This window comes from Lithobates pipiens, unplaced genomic scaffold (genome assembly GCF_037356315.1).
Source record: "Lithobates pipiens isolate NorthernLeopardFrog02 unplaced genomic scaffold, aLitPip1_a1.2 Scaffold_23, whole genome shotgun sequence".
NCBI lineage: Eukaryota > Metazoa > Chordata > Amphibia > Anura > Ranidae > Lithobates > Lithobates pipiens.
This window is the reverse complement of record NW_027507785.1, coordinates 115268872-115294908: the sequence shown is the minus strand read 5'-3', so window position 1 is coordinate 115294908 and position 26037 is coordinate 115268872. Positions and strand designations below refer to the sequence as shown.

General features: G+C 44.3%; 1 protein-coding gene across 2 annotated transcripts in view; it reads right to left on the bottom strand.

The window, feature by feature from the left end:
- Window positions 1-26037, bottom strand: part of ELFN2 (extracellular leucine rich repeat and fibronectin type III domain containing 2) — a 219404-nt gene that overhangs the window by 23326 nt on the left and 170041 nt on the right. For both annotated transcript variants that reach the window (XM_077452241.1, XM_077452242.1), the window contains one exon: window positions 20476-20584. The gene's annotated coding sequence lies outside the window, so the exon portion shown is untranslated. The remainder of the gene's footprint in view (window positions 1-20475; window positions 20585-26037) is intronic.

Below are 26037 nucleotides of genomic sequence, written 5' to 3'. Positions count from 1 at the left end.
TAATACATATATTAACTTTTTTATTTTACTTTTTGTAACCTAGCGTGGATTTTTTCACATATATGTTATGAATTTTACATGCATCACACTGCTGCCTTACACAAACTCATCATTGGATCTCGCCTCCTTATCCAGCCATGTGCTCAAGCTCAGTGCTCCCTCCCACAGTCTGTGATCAGCAATGCCATTGGAAGTGGTCCCCTGGTCCTCTCCTTCACCTCCTGCTCCTTGCACTACCCACAGAAGCCGGTACTACAGAGGCTTCAATTCGTGCTGATAGTATTGACTATTAGCGTGCATTGATTACAACTTCTGGAAACAACATTGTGCGGTATACATCTGCCATAATGTTGATTTGTGGCATCACCAACATTTTCTTGTGGACCATCAGTGGTCCACAGACCACTAGCTGGGGATTGCTGATGTAAAACAAGGTTTGATGAAATAAAAACATAAAAAAAAGACTAAGCATCTAAAGTGGCATTCACAATTGTAAACCCATTATAAAAAGTTACTAATGGTTCCAAACAGTTAAGGCCATATAATATCGACTACTATCAGAATGGTAGAAGACAGTGATTTAATGTTTTTGGTCTGATGGAGTGATTATCTGATATTGCTAGCTAGCTGTTCTTTTGGGGACAGGTTCAGTTGCCCGGGTTCCCTTGCCTGATCATCATTGTTTTGTGATAGATAAACTGTAATGCCCCAAACCCCTTCTCTTGCCCCTTGGCTTGCAAACAGACTTTGAAATGAACCTGTGTTTTGCCCATGCAAAGTAAAGAAACAGGTTTAATACCAGTACATGGGGTAGATTTTACTTAGCTTTCCTGTTACTCCTTCACTGCTTCTTTCTCCACATGGTGAGAGGAGAACCCCCTGGTACTTCTGGTTATAGAAGATTATGTGTGTCTCACTCTCCTACCCATGTAAGAGTATTAATGCTTGCCAAGTGGCTACTTAGTGTCGTTACTAGGGATGAAGTTCCAGTTCACCACTACAATGAGTTTGAGGTGGATCAGGTTCAAGATTTTCAGTCCAGGTGTATTTATGTGCATATTTGCCCAGGAGAATGTTTTTTCTTTTTAACCCATAATGCACTGCAAGGCCTTTGACCTATGGCCATATAGGTATAGTTATAGTTAAACTATAGTGTAAGGAAATTGGAAGCTATTGCAGGGAAATCTGACTAACTGCAAGGGGGAGATTAGGTTCAGTTAGGAAACTGCACTTTTATCCTGATTCCTAGTTTATGGGAGACCAACACCTTTACTTCCCTTTTTATTATTTGGAGCTTTTTTTTTTTTCATTTTTATTGGTTATAAGTTGATTTGACTAGTTATAATCGTGAGGTTTGATTTTAGCCCTCCTAAAGTTTAGCTTTCTTTAAAAGGCTTCCTACTGGAGCCACCTTACTAACTTACATATAAAAACCTGAAACCTGTTATCCGTGCTGACCTCTGATCCTTGACCCGGCTTGCTCTTACTTGCTCTTACTAACCCTGCTTGATACCCCGACTCCGGCTTGTTTCTTGGACTTCTCTTCTGCCTGCTGCTCTGCCTGATCCACCAGAACGTTACCGACCCGGCCTGCCTGACTCTGCATCTACTCCTCTATCCTTCTGCAATTCTGCTCAGCGAATCGCACCTGTTCCTGTTCCATCTGTGATCCAGTCTGCCACGGTTCTGGTCTACCAGTCTGCTTGCTGCACCTCCAGCCATGAGCATCCAGCCATACCGATACTGGACTGATCCTAGGCACTTCTGCGTCACTGTGCTTCTGTGGCAGCTGTTCCAACCTCAGGAGCTCACAAGCTGGTGCGGCAGGAGAGGCTCTCCTCTACACGCCAGCTCACAATCCAGGTACGTGACACCCGCTCTGCTAGCACGTTCCATGGACCAGGAGGCGCTGGAATACACCGATGCCAGCCATCTTGCACAGGCTGACAGGTGACTACCTCCCTTGTGGATCCCCTGGACTATGTTGCTGAGGACCACCCCACACAGTGCCATGAGTTACATTCCTGTTTTTAAACTACAGTTGTGAGTAGTTCTTATTTTAACTGTAATAAATTCTTCCTAACAGCTACACTTAGAAGGTGCCTGTGCTTCTCCTTGTGTTTCTGCTAACTTACATGGACTGCTCTAGCTATTGTTATGCCACTGCATGCTCATTAAAAATTGCCCTGCTGCTGGACAAGTTTACACTAGTGTATTATCTATATCTCCTAATTGTTGTAGTAAACCCCCCACCTGTACTCTTTTGTTGTTAGTACATTTTGGCTGGTCATGTTATCCCTTATTAAAACTGACCTGCTGCTGGCTGATTTTACACTGCTGTGCTATCTGCAGCCTCTTAATTCATGTAGTAAAGCAACTACCTATACTCTTTCTCTAGCACATTTTAGTAAATTCTTCCTTAATAAAAATGTTGTGCTGCTAACTAATTTACCCTGCTGCATTATCTGCAGTCTCTTAATTCTTAACCACTTTCAGACCGGACCATTTTGCTGGTCAATGACCAGAGGTCTTTTTACAATTTGGCACTGCGCTGCTTTAACTGGTAATTGCGCGGTCATGCAATGTTGTACCCAAACAAAATTTGCGTCCTTTTTTTCCCACAAATAGAGCTTTCTTTTAAAGGTATTTGACTGACTCTGCGATTTTTATTTTTTGCGATATAAACGTAAAAAGACCGCAAATTTTGAAAAAAATAATGATATTTTCTACTTTTTGTTATTAGAAAAATCCAATAAACTCAATTTTAGTCATACATTTAGGCCAAAATGTATTCAGCCACATGTCTTTGGTAAAAAAAAAGTCAATAACTGTATATTTATTGGTTTGCGCAAAAGTTGTCACATCTACAAACGAAGGTACGTTTTCTGGAATTTACGCAGCTTTTAGTTTATGACTGCCTATCTCATTCCTTGAGGTGCTAAAATGGCAGGGCAGTACAAACCCCCCCCCCCCCAAATGACCCCATTTTGGAAAGTAGACACCCTAAGGAAATTGATAAGAGGCATGTTGAGCCCATTAAATATTTTATTTTTTTGCCTCAAGCGATTGAATAATGACAAAAAATGTTTTATTTTTTTTTTTACACAAAGTTGTCACTAAATGATATATTGCTCACATATGCCATGGTTATATGTGAAATGACACCCCTAAATAAATTCTGCTGCTTCTCCTGAGTTCGGGGATACCACATATGTGGGACTTTTTGGGAGCCTAGCCGCGTACGGGGCCCCGAAAACCAAGCACCGCCTTCAGGCTTTCTAAGGGCGTAAATTTTTGACTTCACTCCTCACTACCTATTACAGTTTTGAAGGCCATAAAATGCCAAGATGGCGCAAAACACCCACAAATGACCCCATTTTAGAAAGTAGACACCCCAAGCTATTTGCTGAGAGGCATGTTAAGTTCATGGAATATTTTATATTTTGCCACAAGTTGCGGGAAAATTACAAACTTTTATTTATTTTATTTTTTTTTTCACAAAGTTGTCACTAAATGATATATTGCTCACACATGCTATGGGCATATGTGAAATGACACCCCAAAATAAATTCTGTTGCTTCTCCTGAGTACGGAGATACCACATATGTGGGCCTTTTTGGGAGCCTAGCCGCGTACGGGGCCCCGAAATCCAAGCACCGCCTTCAGGCTTTCTAAGGGCGTACATTTTTTACTTCACTCCTCACTACCTATTACAGTTTTGAAGGCCATAAAATGCCAAGATGGCACAAAACCCCCACAAATGACCCCATTTTGGAAAGTAGACACCCCAAGCTATTTGCTGAGAGGCATGTTGAGTCCATGGAATATTTTATATTTTGCCACAAATTGCGGGAATATTACAAACTTTTTTTTTTTTTCACAAAGTTGTCACTAAATGATATATTGCTCACACATGCTATGGGCATATGTGAAATGGCACCCCAAAATAAATTCTGCTACTTCTCCTGAGTACGGGGATACCACATGTGTGGGATTTTTTGGGAGCCTAGCCGCGTACGGGGCCCCGAAAACCAAGCACTGCCTTCAGGATTTCTAAGGGTGTAAATTTTTGATTTTACTCCTCATTACCTATCGCAGTTTTGAAGGCCATAAAATGCCAAGATGGCACAAACCCCCCCCAAATGACCCCATTTTGGAAAGTAGACACCCCTAAATTTATGGGTACACTAGTGAGACTCACAGGTAAAAAAGCACCTAGGCTGTCAGCGACTGTATCAAAACGCTACAAAAAAAACTGTTAGCGATCGCAGGGATCAGGCCTGACTCTGCGAACGCTGCAGTTATGTGTGTTGTGTTTTGTAAGTGACAGTGATCGATCGATACTGCACTTGGGTGGGCTGGGCTGGGCTTGGCGGAGGGGCTAAACGCAGGTGCTAGCAGGTATCTGGGCTGATCCCGCTAACAATGCGTTTTGGGAAACCTAAACTGCTGGCGACGCTAATATAGATCTGATCAGATACTATATTACTAAGGGAGGTGTATGCTTTGTGCGTGGGTGTTAGCGGTACTGGCACTAACCTGACGCTGCCTGGGGCGACGCAGACCTTATCTGACCCTCAAACTTATATCATCCGCCGGGTGATCAGGGGGTTAAACCTTTATTAGGTAATAAATGGCGGGTGCCCTGAAACTATAAAAAAATAACTAACCAACCAGCGTCACCTGTAACAGTTATTTGGTGATCACTGGTGAAAGGGTTAACTAGGGGGCAATCAGGGGGCTTTATGCGGTAGTATATGGGGGTCCCTGGCGCTATAAAAAGCTGCGGCGAACCTAAATACCTACCTGCCTAACTAGCATCACCTGTGACACTAATACAGCGATCAGAAAAACGATTGCTTATTAGGCTGGGTTCACACTGGAGCGATGCGGGAACGCCACGAATCCGCGGCGGGTTCCCGCATCACACTGCCCTATGCGAACTGCTGGGAGTGTCAGTGAAATGTTAATGACACCCCCAGATCAGTTCGCATATCGCAGTGCGATCTGCAAACTCGGACAGGAATCGGATCACATGGTGTGAACACCCATGCGATCCGATTCTGCTGCGGACCAAAAAAAGGGTCCCGTGCGAGTTTGCGGCGGGTGCGGCAGGTGCGATGTGAATTCAGCCATACTATCTGTATGGCTGAACTCGAATCGCACAGAGATCGGATGTGATTTGCACTGCAGTGCGGTGCTAATCACATCCGTTCTCATAAACCGCTGCAATGTGAACCCAGCCTTAGTGACACTGGCGACGGGGGGTGATCACGGGGTTAAACCTTTATTGGGGGGGTTAGGGGGGTACCCTAGAACTAAAGGGGGCTAACCCTAACTGCCCTAACAGTTATTACAGTCACAAATGACACCAATGCAAAAAAAAATAAAAAATGCAATTGGTGTCACTGTGACTGGGGGTGCAGGGGTGATTGGAGGGGTGATCGGGGGGTGAAGGGGGGGTGAGAGTGTGCCTGGCATGTTCTACTGTATTGTGTAGTGTTGGTGCAACTCACCGATCCTCTCTCCTCAGTGCCGGAACGAAAAATACCGACACGGAGGAGAGATTACATCACTTCCTCTGCCTGTGTTTACATTACAGGAGAGGAAGTGATGTCACGCTGCACTTCCATTCGTCAGGAGCGATCGCGAGGGGGTGGCCATGAACGAATGGCCGCCCCCTCATCCCGGATCGCTCCTGAACGGATTCCGACCGCCGCTGGCACCGATCGGGCCCCCCACCCGCGGGAAGGCAGGGACGTACATGTACGCCCATATGCCTGCCCGTGCCATTCTGTCGACGTACATCGTCGTGCGGCGGTCGGCAACTGGTTAAAGTGTAAACCCTTATTTTTTTATTAAAATAAAAAAAGAGGTTTATACTTACCTGCTGTGGGCACTGTTATTGCACAGAGTGGTCCCTTATCTCCCCTGAATGCAAACTCTGCTCCTCCTCTTCTGTGTGTGCCCCCATAGTAAGACGCTTACTTAGGGTATACACTCGGGCTTGCTCCTAAGCTGTGCTCTGAGCATCCATTGACACACACAGCATGACTTGGCCCCGCCCCTTGTTCTCTCCTCACAAGATTGGATTGACAGCAGCAGGAACCAATGGCTCCCACTGCTCTCAGCAAAGCCAGAAAGCCCGCAGCAATACATGTAATGTAGTCAGCAGAGGGCGGACATGATGGGGTTAACAGGGAATAGGAAGTTAGAGATGGGAGGTATTGAGCCTAAGGGGAGGGGCAGGGGGAAGTGACCTAGGTCTCCTTTGCGCACTGTGAGACAACAGAACGCGGGGAGACGTTCCTGCCCACCCGCCCTTTTTTTATATGTAATTTAGCTGGTAAGGTATTGGTCGCTGCTGTTTGCATGTTATCTTTGTATTTGACTGTCTCGGTGAAGAAGATTTTGTCGTGCAGGAGAAGGAGATATATGTCAGAAGACAGATTTTGGGAACTGTCACTGATAGGGGTCCCGATGGTGGTTTCCAGATAATGGAGGTTAGACGGAAAGTATTCATGGGGCACTGCAGTCATGGTTGTCTTTGAGCCAGCTTGTCGGCTTGAGGCCTATTGATGCACTTTGAAAGGGACCGCGGTGCAACATGGTTATTGATATTGATGGGTACGAGTTACCTGCACAGACCAACGCCATGGAGATAGTTATGGTCAGAAGTTATATATTTGATATGTTTATAGTTTTATGTTAATTTATTTCTTAAAATAAAGTTGGCTGCTATGGCCTTTTGTTACTCCAACCTTTGGTGTGGTCTCAAGCTAATAAGAAAAGGTAAAGGGTTGGGGTTAAAGCTATTTAAGTGATATCACATCTGTTATACAACAGTCCCGTGAAAGCAGGGGGATGGAAGAGAAGACATGTAGCTGGGCACAGCGCTGGAGTTAGCTAAGTGATGGGGGGAACTAAAATGAGTCAGATTGGGATACTGCTGCTGTAAGTATACCTGGCTAATTGTAAAAGAAAACAAAAAAACAATTCCACGGCCAAATACTTTCTGCCAGTGTTTGCTGTCATTGAGACTGTTCGTGAAAACTATACTGTTCCATAACACCACATATAGTTTAAAGGCATCACACAAGCATGTTATTTAAAGGATTTGTGTATTTTTAATGTTTTCCCCAAAGCCCCATGAAAAGACCCTCTCCCTGGTAAATCTAATTTATTCATCAATTTAGGCCAATTTGTATTCTGCTACATATTTTTGGGAAAAAATATAAAAAAAAGCATACATATTTATTGGTTTGCGAAAAAGTTATAGCTTTTAAAAACTATGGAATAGATTTAGGGACTTTTTATTTTTTTTATGTTTTTACTAGTAATGGTGGCGATCAGCGATTTTTAGCAGGACTGCAACATTGCGGCAGACAAACACTTAGGGGGTTATTTACGAAAGGCAAATCCACTTTACACTACAAGTGCAAACTACAAGTGCAAAGTGCACTTTGCACTTGTAGTTTGCACTTGTAGTGCAAAGTGGATTTGCCTTTATTAAATAATCCCCTTAGTGACACTTTTTGGAGATCAGTGACACCAATACAGCGATCAGTGCTAAAAAAAATGCACTGACACTGTATAAATGACACTAGCAGGGAAGAGGTTAACATCAGGGGCAATCAAAGGGTTATCAAAGGGTTAACTGTGTTCCCTGGGGGTATTTTCTTACTATGTGGGGGATGGATGCACTCGAGGAAGAGAGACATCTGTGTTCTTGATTAGCAGGAATCACAGATGACTCTCTTTCTGTCTAACAGAAGGACGATCTGCCTTGTTTACATAGGCAGACCATCCTTCTGTCTCTCCGGAGAGCGATCGTGGGTGGCCGCCAGCCATTACAGGTGCCCGGACCTGCTGATTGCCTCCCACTGTGTCCAATTGTCCAGGTAGACAGCCCTCAGTCCTATGTAAGATCTGACTAGCATTGCCTTGTGCCTACATAGGGCTTATTTGCCTTGCTTCCAACAGCAGACCAATGGGGGAGCAATGGGAAGGTAAGTATAAGCTGCTGCTGGGGCCAGCTTTAAAGTGTTAGGCTGGGTTCACACTATTGCGAATTGGACATGGGTTTCCCCGTATCCAATTTTCATGACAGGAGAGTGTGACCGCCTCTCACACATCTCAAAAGTAGAGCAGTCACCACATGAACAACAAAACCAAATATTACCCAAAACATCACACAATGGTTAGATAATGAGGTAAAGTTGACACAAGCCTAATCCCATCATGTAGGAACCTCCAAGAGGATTACCAAACAGAAAGAAACAATAGGTGACTTAAATAATTCAATTAAAGAGGAAGTAAACCCCTTTAAACCACTTTGACCTACAGGTAAGCCTAGATTAAGGCTTACCTGTAGGTCCAAGCAATATCTCCTAAACCTATATGGTGTAGGAGATATTTGCCCGAAAATGGGCACCGCTGTCTACGGCGCATGCGCCGTAGACAGCGGCGCGCAGGCGCACTAAATGCGGCAAATCCAAGAATGGATTTGCCTAATTTGTCGACTCCCGTGCGCATGCGCGGGAGTGACGTCATCGCGGCTTCGCCGAATGGCAGAGGCGGAGCTGCGAGACGCGACTCCCGTGCGCATGCGCGGGAGTGACGTCATCGCGGCTTCGCCGCTGTCATTGGTCGGAGCTGCGAGACGCCACCAGCAAGATGGATGCGGCGGACTACAGGGATCAGCGGCGACTTCGCTGGCTACTGTGTCAGGTAAGTGACACATAATGAGCTACTATGCGATGCATGGTAGTCCATTATGCTTTACCTTTGCAGGGAAAAAAAGAGGAAGTAAACCCATCAGGGTTTACTTCCTCTTTAACAATGGGAATTCACAAATAGGAGGCACACAATAAGAGAGACACACTTAACAATAAACAGATAACACCTTAATAAAGAGATTATAGTAGGAGACACAAGCATTAGGTTGTTTTGAGCTGATTATATTAACATCTGCTCTGAGTCTAGGAGGGGTTGTAGCAGTCCATGCTGGTTTAGGCATAGAGGTTTCAAATCTGTATCCGGGTCCTCCAGTTTTCAGAATCTGTGTCTTTCAGACACAGACTTGAATCCAAAGTAAAACTACTCCAAAGTTCCCTCCAGGCACACGCCTCCCAAAGAATAGAGCACCCTCAAACTCCAAGGCCCATAGTCAGTTTGCAAGAGGCTAGCCTGCAGTCCCCTCTAAAAGCCCCTGTACCAGTTGGGTCTGTCACACATATCATTTAGCAGGTATAATAGTATTGCCTCACAATAAGTATGTCAGCTGCATATTTAGCTGTTACATACATAGTTAGTCAGGTTGAAAAAAGACACAAGTCCATCTAGTGCAACCAATAAAAGCTGTTGCCCAGAGTTTTGCCTTTTACAGTCGATTTTAGCAGCCCATTAGTATGCAGTTGCTTTATATCCAGCTGCAGGTCTATGGGATGGTTCGTCGCTGATATTATACAGTGTATCAAAACAGTAAAGTAACCTCAGACCACTCCAGTTTTGCAAAAAATCCAAATGTGCCTAAACAGAATACATCCCAAATTCAGCTTCAATTAATTTAAACCCTTGGCAGAGGCCTTCAATGTCCTTAAATGTGATGCAAGTCACAGTCATACTTCCTCCATTCCACAATAATGGTGATTAATCATAGATAGTGCCACTGGTTTATTTAAATTGAATCAGAGTAGTACAGCTGAAATCAGAGCTTTTAGTATATGCAAACAGTTAAAGATTCTGAAAATCCCAATAGTATGCACACTGGACGTTCTAAAAACCTTATAAAACACCAGTAGCTTTGTAGTGAATTTTTTTGCATTTTTCAGCGTTTGTGCAATAGTGTTTTTTTAGCGGGGTTTTTTTTTTTTTTTTAGACAGAAACCACCTCTCTGCTATTAGTAAGGGATACAAGCCTTAAAAAACTCAGGTGAGCTGCATTTTTTAGCATTTATCAGCGCTCTTTGATGTTAAATTGTTTTTATAGCTGAAAAACTCCTCTCAGAACCCACTAGTTTTGGGATTTTTTTACAGCCTAAAAACACCCCAGCCAAAAACAGTTTATAACAGCTTATATGTGCATGGACACATAGGATAACATGCTGGAGAGTTTATTGACTGTAGAAAAAAACGTCTGAAGCCATAAGCAGCATGAGGCCTAAGATTGGTATGTGTAGACTGAGCATAATCTTTAACTGTTTGCATTTTGGCAGATTATTTAGGGCTAGAAGTGGAGCAGCAGGTCCCACCAACATTAGCAAGACATGGAAGGTGCACATGGGACAGGGAATGACTATAAGGCAAGAGACCACTTGAAAGACTATGCCAGTAGGCAGGTCAGTCTCCAGGGCAATCTTTCCTCTCTCCTTTTCTCCTAGATTCTCCTAGCTTTTATAAAGAAAGTAGGTTCCCTTCTCATGCCAGGCTTGCACTTGACCCGTGACAAATTTACTAATAGGACTACTTGATTTGTAGTTATATATTACTCCTAGTATTTGGATAGAAACAGGAAGAGTTAGAATCCTGGTGCCAACAACTCAGCTCATGGGCCGCATGCAGTCCACGGTCCATCTGTGTGCGGCCAGCGGGTTATTGGGCACCATAAAGAAAGCAGAGTGGCAGTGGGGTGCTGGGTGCTGGAACATGCTCTGTGTTCCAGCACCCGGCAATGAATGAGAGAGACTGTACTGTGGGTGCAGACTTAACTTTTCCCACAGTGCAAGCAAATTCTCAGCCTGGGGGGACAGAGAGAGAGAGAGAGAGCGGTGCAGGAGAATGTGATGGGTAAGTGATGGGGGCAAACTTTCATTGCCAGTCCACAATACATTGGCTGGAGGGAGGATAACTCTTACTGCCAGTCCACAATGCAGAGGGAGGAGGGGAGTTAACTTTAGCTGTCAGTCCAGCTGTCAGGGGGTACTTTTCACTGCCAATCCACAATTCGGGGGGTTAAATATCACTGACCAACAATGTGTGTGTGTGTGTGTGTGTGTGTGTGTATACGGAAAAATGCACTGCTGTTGTGCTGCCCTTTGGAGGTGTCAGCAGCCACACTTGAGGCGTTCTATAATTTTCCAGTTGGCCATCACTAAATTAGAATGTCTTTCAGATTTGTAATACTGCCTGTGATCCTTGTTTGGGAGATTCACACTCACTTTTTATCCTTATGGTCTTTGTCCTTTGGGCAGAAAATGAAAGGAAATTATTATTTATTATTTCACAGTTTCCTTGCAATAGAAGGAGAAATGAAATCTAAGAAGACCTATATTCTAGTGACAGCTATCAAAGTTGGGATTTTGCCCCACTTTAGGAAGATGGTGTCCCTGGGACACAAAGTGAGTGAAAACACTCCAATAATATTAGACAGCAATGAAAACCCATTGCAACCTTTCCCAACTCTATTCCAAAAAAACAAATAGGGGAAAAGGGTTCAAATCCCTATCAGGTTATTTTTCTATTGCTGGAGAGATATTCATGTGCCGCCTGTCCTGGAGACACAACAGGAAAACAGAGGAATTAACACAATTTGTACCTGAACATTGAAAGATTTACTACTGCCTCTTGCATGGTGACAGTGCTGAAACTTTAGAAATACCCTCACTTTCTGGCTGTTTGCCAATCTCACTGCAAATTCTTACTAGATTTGGAAGAACAGTTGGATGTTTGATGAATACCCAAATTATCGGGACATTTGACCGTTTGTTCGGCCTGCTGCATGACCACAATACACTGCGCCGCTGCATAGAGGGCACAGAGCACTGTCAGAGCCATAAATGGAGAAAGAAATGATGACTCTATCCAGTCATGGCTCATGGCTCTTAGTCCCACCCCACACTATAAAAACCTTTTTCCCATAGCAGCCATATGCAGTGTGATACTGGCGTGGAGAGAGATAGAACAGGGCTCTGTTCAGTGCTACTAGCAAGTTAGTGTGTTATATTGTACTATTGTGATTCTATTGTCAATGTAGATCAGTTAATGTGAATCTGGTGATAGTGCAGTTTGAGTGTAGGAGAAAAGTGAGGGTAAGGCACAACCCGAAAAAACAGCCATCATGGAAGAGTAGAGAGCAGCCACCCTATTCCTTCAGATTGTGGACCTGTCAGGCATGTACTGGCCATAGGAACTACAGGGAGTTTCCCGGTGGGCCGATGGCTCAGTGGGCCGGTCAGGTGCAGTCCTGGAGCCGCTGCTCTCTGACAGTGAGTGATCGCGATTTCACTCCTGTTATGTGGAGCAGCTGCCATAACTTGCTGGAGAGAGCATTAGGCCTTCTGCTCCCTTCAGCCTGCAGGGGGAGATAGACAGTTGGCAAACGCTCCATCCTCTCTGCCCTTATCACATGACTGGAGAGAGGAACGAGAAGCTGCGTTCAAAATTGAGTACACGTGGGAGGGGGAGGAGAGGGTGGACACTCTGATGTAAGGGGAAGTGCTGATGGAGACACTCAAAATTAAAGTGGGCTGGTCATGATGAAGTCCAGGGCCAAATTTTTGTCCCAGTCCAACCCTGGGACCTGTTATCTCCCGGTCTTTCTACAGCTCAGTTGTTTGGGCCTTTTTCAGTACATGCGCAGCTGATCGAACTATTACAGTTTGCAAACTTTGCCTCAAGCACATCAAGCATTGCAAAAACACCCACCATTTGGGTACCACATGCTTGACAAGGCATTTAACCTCCCACCACTTTGCCCATTGGCAAGAGCACCTGAAAGCCACACAAAAGGGGTGCAATTCTGTTCCTCCTCACTCCTCACCTTTCCAGGCTACCTCGTGACCTCTCAGCAGCCTCCACTGACAGGGTGTCCCAGGTCCTTGCAGCATGTCTGCAAGTAGCACACCACCAGCTGTAGACTATAGCAGGCAAGATGCTCTTCCCCATCTGCTGCAGTGGAAAAAAAATACAGTCACTGCCACCCCCCTGCCCAGCGTCTAAATTCTAAAGGGTAGGTGCCCAGTTGCTATTTCTTTTTATGTAAGGCTTTTCCAGCTCTCTACCATCACGTGGAAGGCAATGTTGTGGCATTGTTGGGCAAGGCAGTCAGCTGCAAGGTCCACGTTACTGCTGACTCGTGTTCCAGCAAGCATGGTCAGGGATGATATATTTTGTTCAGAGCACACTGGGTAACTCTGCTTGCAACTCGGAAGGATGCCCCAGTTGAAGACCCCTTGTGTCGAAACACGTCGGACTTGCACATTTGTGACCCCACATTTCTTTTATTTCATTTTATTTCGTTTTTTGATCAACTATATTGTATATCTTGCAAAAAAGGTGTTTTTAAGCCCAATAAACCATTATTGGTTGATCTGCACCATATTGAGCTTTTTTCTTTTTTCTCCTTCCACTTCGCATTACTCCATCTTTGATCATTGCGCTTCCATTCATACCTGGATGCATCTGGGATATCCTTGGCTGCTGCTTGACGGTTCTGTGTGGACTTTCACAAACCCGGGACTTGGAGCTGCCCACCAATGCACCCTAAGTGATACCAGCAGGAGGATTATAAGCCCTTTTTGACCCACTGCCATATGGTACCTGTGTCCACCTGAGCTGGTAAGAGTACCTTATTGTATGTTTATCTCTGCCAAAGGTTGATTGGCACATTCATCATACAATTGGAATTACACTCCAGTCAAGTCTTTTTGGAAGGGAGGCCTCAAAGAACTTTCCCATGTATTTCATATATGGACTATTCTTTCCCATTTGGTCCTATTAACACCACCAGTGTTTTCACTTCTCCTTTGTGATTTCACAATTCTGTGTATAATTTTTGATTACTATTATTGTTTGAGTATTTGTTCACATTTGCATTCAATCTTCTCACTTTTTAAATTGTTGTTATGTTCCTATTTATGAGGTTACATGTCTGAGAGCTACACATACTTTTCCACATGCAGGACAGGATTCAGTGCTGCAGCTTGTTGTGCTGCCATGTCTTCATACAGCTAGCGGTGATGATGTGAGATTTGTCAGTTCCACCCCCTTCTCCTCCTCCATGCCCTCCTCTGCTGAATTGTCCTATGACCCCCAAGCGTTCAAGGGGCTATTCAATGAGTCAGGCTAAAAGGTGCCATGCAGTGCTTCAGCCAGTCTGTCTAGGGAACAGGAACCACACTGAAGCAAAGATTCTTGCAGCTCTGCATGGGCAGGCCCTGAGGTGGTTCACGCCACGCCAGCTGGAGCCAGAAATGCTGGTGTGCGATAATGACACAAACCTCAGAGAGGGAAAGTTGATACATGTGCCATGCCTGGCACATGTACTCAATTTTGTGGTGCAACCCTCCTTAACCACCGTTACAAAGGAAAAGTCTCTGAACTCATGCCATCCCCAAAGAGGAAGCAGAAGATGAAATCTCTTGAGGACACCTTTAAGAGGAGTTTATGTAATGACTTTTCAGACTCTGATCTGACTAACTGGTAGGTTACAGTCTGGTGTAAAAGTAGCTTTGAGGCTTATGTTGGTCAAAAGAGGAGTGGTGGAGAAGGGGGCTGCCTTAGTGATGCATTACAAAAAATGTTAAGTCCTTGGCGCCCAGGGCTGTCAGCTTTCACATCCCATCATATGGTGGGAGATTATCCACATAGTTAAATAGTTGGTGAGGTTAAAAAAAGACACAAGTCCATCAAGTCCAACCTGTGTGTGTGCTTTTACAGTGCCTTGCGAAAGTATTCGGCCCCCTTGAACTTTTCAACCTTTTGCCACATTTCAGGCTTCAAACATAAAGATATAAAATGTTTATTTTTTGTGAAGAATCACCAGGGAACTGGAACAAAGTGGAACGAAATCTATTGGATTTTTGAAACTTTTTTAACTAATAAAAAAATGAAAAGTGGGGCGTGCAAAATTATTCGGCCCCCTTGCGTTTATACTTTGTAGAGCCACCTTTTGCTGCGATTACAGCTGCAAGTCGCTTGGGGTATGTCTCTATCAGTTTTGCACATCGAGAGACTGAAATTCTTGCCCATTCTTCCTTGCAAAACAGCTCGAGCTCAGTGAGGTTGGATGGAGAGCGTTTGTGAACAGCAGTTTTCAGCTCTTTCCACAGATTCTCAATTGGATTCAGGTCTGGACTTTGACTTGGCCATTCTAACACCTGGATATGTTTATTTGTGAACTATTCCTTTGTAGATTTTGCTGTATGTTTGGGATCATTGTCTTGTTGGAAGATAAATCTCCGTCTCAGTTTCAGGTCTTTTGCAGACTCCAACAGGTTTTCATCCAGAATGGTCCTGTATTTGGCTGCATCCATCTTCCCCTCAATTTTAACCATCTTCCCTGTCCCTGCTGAAGAAAAGCAGGCCCAAACCATGATGCTGCCACCACCATGTTTGACAGTGGGGATGGTGTGTTGAGGGTGATGAGCTGTGTTGCTTTTATGCCAAACATATCGTTTTGCATTGTGGGCAAAAAGTTCGATTTTGGTTTCATCTGACCAGAGCACCTTCTTCCACATGTTTGGGGTGTCTCCCAGGTGGCTTGTGGCAAACTTTAGACAAGACTTTTTATGGATATCTTTGAGAAATGGCTTTCTTCTTGCCACTCTTCCATAAAGGCCAGATTTGTGCAGTGTACGACTGATTGTTGTCCTATGGACAGACTCTCCCACCTCAGCTGTAGTTCTCTGCAGTTCATTCAGAGTGATCATGGGCCTCTTGGCTGCATCTCTGATCAGTCTTCTCCTTGTCTGAGCTGAAAGTTTAGAGGGACGGCCAGGTCTTGGTAGATTTGCAGTGGTCTGATACTCCTTCCATTTCAAAATGATCGCTTGCACAGTGCTCCTTGGGATGTTTAAAGCTTGGGAAATCTTTTTTTATCCAAATCCGGCTTTAAACTTCTCCACAACAGTATTACGGACCTGCCTGGTGTGTTCCTTGGTCTTCATGATGCTCTCTGCGCTTTCAACAGAACCCTGAGACTATCACAGCGCAGGTGCATTCATACAGAGACTTGATTACACACAGGTGGATTCTATTTATCACCATCAGTCATTTAGGACAACATTGGATCATTCAGAGATCCTCACTGAACTTCTGGAGTGAGTTTGCTGCACTGAAAGTAAAGGGGCCGACTAATTTTGCACGCACCACTTTTCAGTTTTTTATTTGCTAAAAAAGTTTAAAATATCCAATAGATTTCGTTCCACTTCACAATTGTGTCCCACTTGTTGGTGATTCTTCACAAAAAATTCAAATTTTATATCTTTATGTTTGAAGCCTGAAATGTGGCAAAAGGTTGAAAAGTTCAAGGGGGCCGAATACTTTCGCAAGGCACTGTATGTTAATATTACATTGTATATCCCGTGTGTTGTGGTCGTTCATGTGCCTATCTAATAGTTTTTTGAATTCATCTATGCTCCCTGCTGAAACCACTGCTTGTGGAAGAGAATTCCACATCCTTAGTGCTCTTACTATAAAGAACCCTTAAATCGCTTTTCTTCTAATTTTAGTGAATGGTATGGGTATTTGTACATTGAAATCATATCCCCTCTCAAGCATCTCTTCTCCAGATAGAATAAGTTCAGTGCTCGTAATCTTTCTTCATAACAAAGGTCCTTCAGTCCCTTAATTAGCTTTGTTGCCCTTCTCTGGACCCTCTCCAGTTCCAAAACATCCTTCCTGAGAACTGGACGGCATACTCCAGGTGCGGCAGGACCAGAGTCTTGTAGCGTGGGAGAATTATAGTTTTATCTCTGGAGTTAATCCCTTTTTAATGCATGCCAATATTCTGTTGGCTTTGCTTGCAGCAGCCTGGCATTGCTGCAAGCAAAAAAGATATGGAGAGCTTTCCAGTTGTTGATCTACTGGGTTACTGGGTCATGAGAATAGACCACTTGCCAGAACTTGCCCAGTATGCAATTGAGCAACAGAGCTGTCCTGCATCCAGCGTGATTTCCAAACGGTTATTCAGTGCTTCTGGAGGTTTTGTGACAGATAAGAAAGTGCGTCTGTCCATAAACTCCACGGACCAGCTGACATTTATCAAAATGAATCAGTCCTGGATTAGCAGCAGCTATCAAGCCCCTAATGCTGATGCCACTGATTAAGTGCTTTCTGAATCTGGAATCTCTGAAAAACTGTCTAAGCTACCTAGCTTTGTGGTTATTTTGGCCTTCTGTGACCACCTAACTCAAATTCCCAGGGCGACCCTCAATGTATTTGCTATGTATCGGGATGGAGGTGTATCACTGGCGACACCAAACCTTTCCTCTTTTCTGCATTGAACCCGGGTGGAAGACACCCAATTAGCCCAAACTGGTCTGTTTCCGCCCTTGGCCACATTATATAACATTTAATTTACCCACATACTTGTTTCAACCCCAATTATTGTCCTGACCAGTCATTATTATGTTTGCCATGGTCCCTCATGCATTCCCTTTGGTGCCAGCAGCATTTTGTTTTGGTTTGGGAACTGCTATATGTTTACAAGGGAGGTTCACACATCTCCTGCAGATGGGTGAAGCCATCTGTATATCAGCGCCATGTTACTACACCCATCGGGTGACGTCCATGCTATGACGTCATCCCATTTGGGTGTAGTGTGTCATCCAGGATTGCCGTGGGGTGTCTGCACATGCGCACCCCCACTTGGTGGCTGAAGCTATGGCGTCATCATGCTCTTCCGGGGATACAAATTGGAGAGCGGATATGGCTGTGATTTCCTCATTTCTTGTTTTTCACTCCACTTGAGACAGCTGATTCTGCCGTTGGCAGCCATTATCCTCCACAGATATACTTATCTCTTATACTCTAGCACTTTTTTGCCTGACATTGGGTCTCTCTTATACATATATACATATTTTGTTTGCACATATTGTAACTGTCCCTTTCCTTTTGCTCTAGGGATTGTTCTCCCAGATATTACTTTTGTTTTGTTTCTGCACTTCCCATATTCTCTCATATCTACCCTTGGGCCTCCATGTCCTGCTCCATCGTTAGGTTGGTGCAAATACATATATATATCTATATACACAATTATACAATTTGTATGTCCATTTTGTGTAATCAACATTATTGATTCATCAATATTTATGTTACAGCTGACATTTACAAATTAACTATGTCAGAACTTCAGGGTTAAACACTCCCACCCATGCCATGTCTGTCCTCCATTTGTCCCCTGGTGATGGTTTTGGTTGATCTCTCCCCCTCAGCTCCCATGCCATACATTTGTTGCTGCCGTCTTTTGGGATATAGCAATTTGGCACTTTGGCTCTGCATATTGGTGAGTATGGGGTTCCATACCCCTAAGCCCCTTTCACCATTTGGTTCAATATCTATCACTGTGCCACATATATCTTTGTGTTCAATTTAGATATATCACACATGCATCCACCCCTGAGGAAGTGAGCTAGGTCTTGTGAAACGCATCAGTTACTTTGAGGCCTTTACCAACTGCAGGGTTTCTCAACCTTTTAACCCTAGAGGAACCCCATAAAATAATTTTCATGTGTCGAGGAACCCTTACTAAAACCAAATCACCAGGGCTCAATAGGAACAATGTTCCTGATATTGGTGGTCAATAGGAAGAATGTCCCCCCTTAAAGTGGTGTTCAGAATGCCACCCTTAAAGACAGCTAAAAAGATATTTGGTGTCATGGTGCTGGCTTTGCCAAGTGGTGCTGAACATTGAACTCTGTGGGCATCATCAAATAGGTGGTTCATCAGCCACAGCTCAAGGAACTCCTAGCAGCCTCTGGAGTATCCCAAGGGTTCCACGGATCCCTGGTTGAGAATGGCTGGCCTACTGTATGATATCTACATGTACCAATGTTACTTTTATCATGTGCAATATTTTATTGGCTATGCTACTGTCTACCAACATGCATGTATGTACATTACTTCTTGAAAAAATGGTTTTACTGTATTTACTGCTGTTATTTTGGCCTACTGTGACCCCCTCAATCAAAGTCCCAGGGCGACCCTCTGTGTATGTACAGGCACTATACGTGAAGGAATTTTTCATTTTGATTGTTATTTCTCATTTTTATGGTTTAAGCAGCAGTAAATCACTGCTCATTTAAAAATTATGCTTTTTGAAAAAAAAAATTCATTGATACGTATCCCCCAGATCCCCATACCCATTTTATGCCCAAATTACTTGGATATTAGTCTTCAATATTGGCACTTTTGATTTTTCCAGTTTGGGTCTTATTGACCTTAATGGGGTTCGTTATTCGGTTCCGAAAGTTTGTGATGTTTGAAAGTTCCCCCAAATATGGAGTCATTTGGCCCATCTCTAATACTTACTATTTGCTCAATTAAACATATCATTTTTTAAATCCTTTTTAACCACTTTAGCCCCGGAAGGCTTTACCCACTTCCTGACCAGACAATTTTTTGCGATACAGCACTGTCGCTTTAACTGACATTTGTGCAGTTGTGCGACGTTGTACCCAAGAGAAATTGATGTCCTTTTTTCCCCACAAATAGAGCTTTCTTTTGGGGGTATTTGATAACCTCTGCAGTATTTATTTTTTGCGCTATAAACAAAAAAAAAGAGCAATAATTTTGAAAAAAAACAATATTTTTTATATTTTGCTATAATAAATATCCCAAGCAAAAAAAACAAATGTGTTCCTCAATTTAGGTCAATATGTATTCTGCTACAAATTTTTAGTAAAAAAACCCCACAATCAGCGTATGCTGATTGATTTGCGCAAAAATTATCGTGTTTACAAAATAGGGGATAGCTTTATGGTATTTTTATCATTATTTTTTTTTACTAGTAATGGCGGTGATTTGCAATTTTTAGCGGGACTGTGACATTGCATCAGGCTGATCAGACACATTTGACCCTTTTTTGGGACCAGTGACACTTATACAGCGATCAGTGCTATAAAAATGCACTGATTACTGTATAAATGACACTGGCAGGGAAGCGGTTAACACTAGTGGGGATCAAGGGGTTAAATGTGTTCCCTGGGAGGTGTTTCTAACTGTATGGGTGCTGGGCTGACTGGAGGAGGAGAGATCGCTGTTTCTAATCACTAGGAATAGACAATCTCACTCTACTCGCCTGACAGAATGGGGATCTGTTTGCTTACACTGGCAGATCCCGTTCTGCCTCTCTCTGGAGTGATCACGGGTGGCCAGTGGACATCTAGTCCGCTGGACCTGCTGGTTGGCTCCCCCACTAGCGAATGGGCATGCACGCCCACAGACCTCCATTTTTTTTAATTTGTCTGCAGCCTACCATATATTTCATAAAATTCCTTTTTCTAACTTACTTTAACACCTGGCTTTCTCTCCTTTACAAGGACGTGACTCGCAGCATCTTGGCCTGTTGTATAATATGTGTAAATACTGGAGAAATATTGCTTGACATAATAAACATATTTTCAATTTCTATTAGGAACAATAGTACTTTTTTTATACTATTTAGCTGTATTATTTCAACTAATGTAACAGCATTCAACAGATTTTATGTATGATTAATATATGAAAAACAATTAAAAAAAAAAAAAAACCTACCGATCATATGTTCTCTAGAGGCAATAAGTATCTTGTGCAAGCAATGTTTTCATTATCCCAGCATGTCATTTTGGGCTGTGCTTGTTCACTGTGTTCTTTTTTTTTTTGTCTATAAAGAGAACCATTCATTTTTCGTTAAGCAACTCTCATTTTTTTTAAACAAAAAGAGACAAAGAAGAAAAAACATGCTTTGTAATAGTGTTTTAAGTAATTCAGTTAAACAAAAGGCAATAGAAAATTTAAAAAGAGACATTGTTGGTTGCAACTGTATACTATAATTCCATTACAGGCATAAAGGTTTATTTCACCTCTTAAAGAGAATGTATAGTCTTTTCAATGTTTTTTGTTGTAAAGGAAATGACCTTGTTTAATCTATACTTGTAATTTTATGTTAATATGTCAATATGTTCAAGTGTTAATGTTAATATGTATATGTAGGAAGGCCAGTATGGTGGCCTGAATTTATGGGAGGAGCCCGGAGGGTATTTAACCAGCCCGCTCGCCTGTGGTCTTTGTCGGTTTCCGGTGCGCGGCACTACGTCACTAGGCCGACGGCTCGTGTTTCGTTTCCATTCAGGACAAAACGTCTCTCTCGTGGTTTTCTTTCCCGTTCGTTTTGTACAACGTCGCCGGCTCTGTACAACGTCGCCAGCTCGACTGCCGCAGGTAAGGGTCTCGATTGACCTTCCTGTACTATTTTTAGTGTCGTTAAAACCTGAAATATCGAATCGTTCGTTATGATACCGGTTGTTAGCACTCAATACGCTCCAATTTCGCAGCGCCCTTCATTTCACGGGCGTCATTTCGGTAGATATTGCTGGTAGGAAAAACTGCACTGTTTTAGTACTTGTTACATAGTCTCGTTACCATATTCCACAGTCAAAATCGTTGCCAGTCGTGTCTCACGGCACAACGACTCGTACCTCTGCCATAGCTGGCTCACGTAGGTCATTTCATCATTTCACTCATTTCTGTCACGCACGGCGCTCCGATTCGAAACCAGTCGCATCCGCTAAATGCGCCGTTTCGTTCTGGTGTGCCCCTACTTGCTCAGCCTCATTTCGGTACATGCTCCAGAGCCCGCTCATCGTTAAAACGACCCGGGTCTCTGTCATGGGAGTCATTTCACCTCACCTATTACGTTCGAATCGAAACCAGTCGCTTTTCTCAAAACGCGCAGGTTCGATCGACGTGTCCCAGTTGCGTTGGCCTCATTTCGGTACATGCTCTAGAGCCCGGTCGTTGACGGTCGCAGGTTGCGTCCTCTCCGATTCGTAGCTCTATCATGGGAAACATTTCATTGTCACATAGTACGTTCAGTTCGAATCCGGTCGCATCCCCGTGCATCGATTCGTCCGGACGGCCCCAGGTATTTTTCGGCCTCATTTCAGTACATGCTCCAGAGTCCCGTTCGTTGTCAGTCGCAATCGCGGCACGACCGGTTCGGGCCTCTGTCATGGCAAACTTTTGTCACTCATTTCACTGTCACCTACCACGCTCTGATTCGAATCTAGTCGCATCTATGATGCACCGATTCGTTCCGATGTGCCCCAGTTGTTACGGCCTCATTTCAGTACATGCTCCAGAGTCATGATTCATTGTTGGTTGCAGGTTTCGGTTCGCTGATTCATGTCTCTGTCATGGGAAATCGGTTCACTGTTACGTATCACGCTTCCGATACGAATCCAGTCGCATCGTGCGCTAATTCGTCTCGGCGCGTCCCAGGTATTTCAGCCACATTTCAGTACATGCTCCAGAGCGTACATGGTTAACGGTCAGTCGCAACAGCGGCATGATTGATTCGTGCCTCTGTCATGGCAATCAAAATATTTTCGCCGCCACGTACCGCACTCCGTTTCGAATCCGGTTGCATACGTTATGCACCAATTCGTTACGGTTTGCCCCGGTGCTTTAACCTAATTTCAGTGCATACTCCAGGGTCCGGTTCCTCATCAGTCGCAGTCGCGGCACGATCGACTTATGCTTCTATCATAAACACATATTTCAGTAATTTGACCGTCATATACCGTGCCCCGATTCGAGTCAGTCGCATCCGTGAGGCACCGATTTGTTCCGGTGTGCTCCAATTGTTTTGTTCCGAATTGGCTCGGTCGCATTTCGTTACATGCTCCACAGTTCATCTCATCACTTTTCGTCTGAAACGTCGGTTATCGCAATCAGCCTATGTCACAGCAAACATTTCACTCATTCACTGCGCACTCTTGTCACTTGAGTCTAATCCACTCATACCAACAATACATTGGTTGCACCCGTCATGTCAGCATTACAGGTATCGTTCGCATTTTGCCTGTCATTCCTCCAAGTCCGACACTCACTATAGATCGATCCTTCGTGCTTCGAATTTCAGCCAAGGGTCTCGATTCGTTCGTTAAACCTTCACCTCACTACTACTCCCCCTGATAGTCGCACAATCCAATGCATCTTGGTTTCCTTTCATACATCTTACGATCGGTTCCTATCAGGATTGTTACATATAGATACAAAGATTCGTGTCAGTTTCATTTTCATACACGCTACAACCCGTTTCAATTCCAGTCGCCCCAGCGGCAAATTGATTCGCACCGGGTTCATCCCGTACTCTCCACAGTCTCTTATATATTAGATTAAATTCATACACTCTAAAACGGATTTTGTCAGATTAATTTCATGCGATCAGCTCATATAAGATTCGGTTTGTTCGACCGATTCATATCGGATTCATTCCATACACATCCAAGAAACAACTTCTTGCAAATCACTGCTAGCACGCACCCAAGCATACGCTCCCTGCAATCATTGCAAAACATGTTCCAGGCACAGACTTCTGGTAGTCGTTGCAAGCGCGCGTTCAAGCATGGACGTCTTGCAATCGTTGCAAACACGCATCCAAGCATAGACTTCGTGCAATCGTTGCAAGCACGCATCCAAGCATAGACTTCTTGCAATCGTTGCAAGCACATATCCAAGCATAGACTTCTTGCAATCGTTGCAAGCACGCATCCAAGCATAGACTTCTTGCAATCGTTGCAAGCACGCATCCAAGTATAGACTTCTTGCAATCATTGCAAGCACGCATCCTAGCATAGACTTCTTGCAATCGTTGCAAGCACGCATACAAGCATAGACTTCTTGCAATCGTTGCAAACACGCATTCGAGCATAGACTTCTTGCAATCGTTGCAAGCACGCATTCGAGCATAGACCTCTTGCAATCATGGCAAACACGCATTCAAGCATGGACCTCTTGCAATCATTGCAAACACTCTTTCAAGCATAGAACTCTTGCAATCATTGCAAGCAGATGTCCAGGCACAAGCTTATTGCAATCATTGCTAGCAGGCAGTTCTGACTAGCTCAATAGATTGCTTTAGGAAAGCCTGGATACTTTCCTAAATGTACATTATATAACGGGGTACTTATGTTTATAGGTAAAGTTGATCCAGGGAAAAATCCGATTGCCTCTCGAGGGATCAGGAAGGAATTTTTTCCCCTGCCGTAGCAAATTGGGCCATGCTCTGCTGGGGTTTTTTGCCTTCCTCTGGATCAGCTGTGGGTGTAGAATTGGGTATGTTGGGTTGTGCGATACTTTGGTTTATTTGATTTGTGGTTGGACTGGATGGACTTCTGTCTTTTCAACCTGGCTACCCATGTATCCTACCATAACTCCTTGCTATCGTTGCAGGCATGCATCCTGGCATAACTCCTTACAATTGTTGCAGGCTCACATCCTGGCATAACTCTTTGCAATCGCTGCAAGCACCTATCCTGGCATGACTCCTTACAACTATGGCAAGCACGCATCCTGGGGAACTCCTTGCAGTCGTTGCAGGCACGCATCCTAGCATTACATCTTGCAATCGTTGCAAGCACGCATCTTGGCATAACAGCTAAGCAATCATTGCAGGCACGCATCCTGGCATAACTTCTTACAATCATGGCAAGCACGTATCCTGGTGTAACTCCTTGCAATCGTGGCAGGCACGCGTCCTAGCATAACATCTTGCAATCGTTGCAAGCACGCATCTTGGCATTACATCTTGCAATCGTTGCAAGCACGCATCCAAACACACATTCAAGCACAACTCCTGCAGTCTTCGCAAAGCACATGCGGCAACACGAATTTCTCAGAGTCACTACGAACACATCTCCAGTGACAAACTCCCGTGCCATTGTCGCAAGCACATGTTTAAACACAACTTTTGCAATCGTGCCAAGGCTCACGACTTAGCATAACTTCTTGCAATCATTCTTTTGCTAGCACATTCTCAGTGGCCCACAAACTGGCTACACGTTGTTTTCAGCAGCACTTAATTGGCCACTTGTCTTCTGTGGCTTTTCTTACAAGCCATTCACCGTTCCCTGTCTGTCATCTCTCCCTTAGGACAGTTGAGTTCAACTTCCGTCCTGCACCGGGATCGTGTTGATACACGCAACTGGCTTCTTCTTGTTACACAGTCAGGCTATACCTAGCCAGCGTTCAGCATTTCTTATCATTACAGGACTCGGAGAGCCATCTGTCTTTACGGCCCATACAGTAAGATCCCCACTACGAGGCATCTAGAGGCATCAGCCCATAGCCAACGGCATACACTCGCCCATCACGTCTGCCATCTTTAGGGACACATAAAATCCTCGCACATTCCCCAGTCTAGTCGTCCAAGCGGCCATCTACCGGGCCCTTGGTGGTTTTCACGGCCTACCCAGTTTTTCGTTAGTAGCACTGGCAGCCAAGTTCTACACAGACACCACCTGACGAATGGTCAAAATCTACAATACGGGCCATTCCTCAGGGTCAATCTTTATGTCACGCCTCCTGGTCTCCCTCTCACGGACGCAGGACCCCGCTTAGATCCTTAATTTAGATGCCGTAGCATTAGCAGTCCTATCTATGTCGGAAGGTTCCTTACTGCATGGATTGGTATAGCGATGTTTATACCATCTACGATGCCCTGTCACCCCTGGTAGTGACGGATGCCGCAGCCTCCACAGGCTTTGCTGCAATTTTTGGCCACCACTGGCTTACAGAACCATGGCATCAGGGATACTCCTAAACCCCGGGTTTACCTGGACTTCCTCCCTCTTCAAGCTATACCCGGTCATGACAGCCTCTCGACTCTGGGGTCATGTCAAGACAGGACAGGCCATGGCGTTCACCACCGACAACTGGGCCGAGGTTGATCTTGTTGATGAAGCTAGGTCAGGACCGCTCTCGGTTAGGTCCTTCTACGCAGCCTACACCTCGACCCCAGTCCATAACGTGGTCACTCTTTAGTATTTGAGCACCCTTGGCAGCATGTTGGCCTGGGTCCCAAGTCACGTCATTGAGAGACTAAGCAGTTGGAACCCTGCCTACCTCGCCCAGTACATCCCCAATCCTCGTGCGGAAGTGGCACAAGCATTCACCAAACTCGCTCATCTAATTAAGCTAAAACGAATAAAACTACACCCCTACCTGAATGTTTTTGCCCCCTTATTTTGGTATACCGACCATCAGACCAGGGCACACTTCAGGTCCATTTCATGTTGTTAATCCTATGGTAAAGTATATTGGTTCATATCCGTA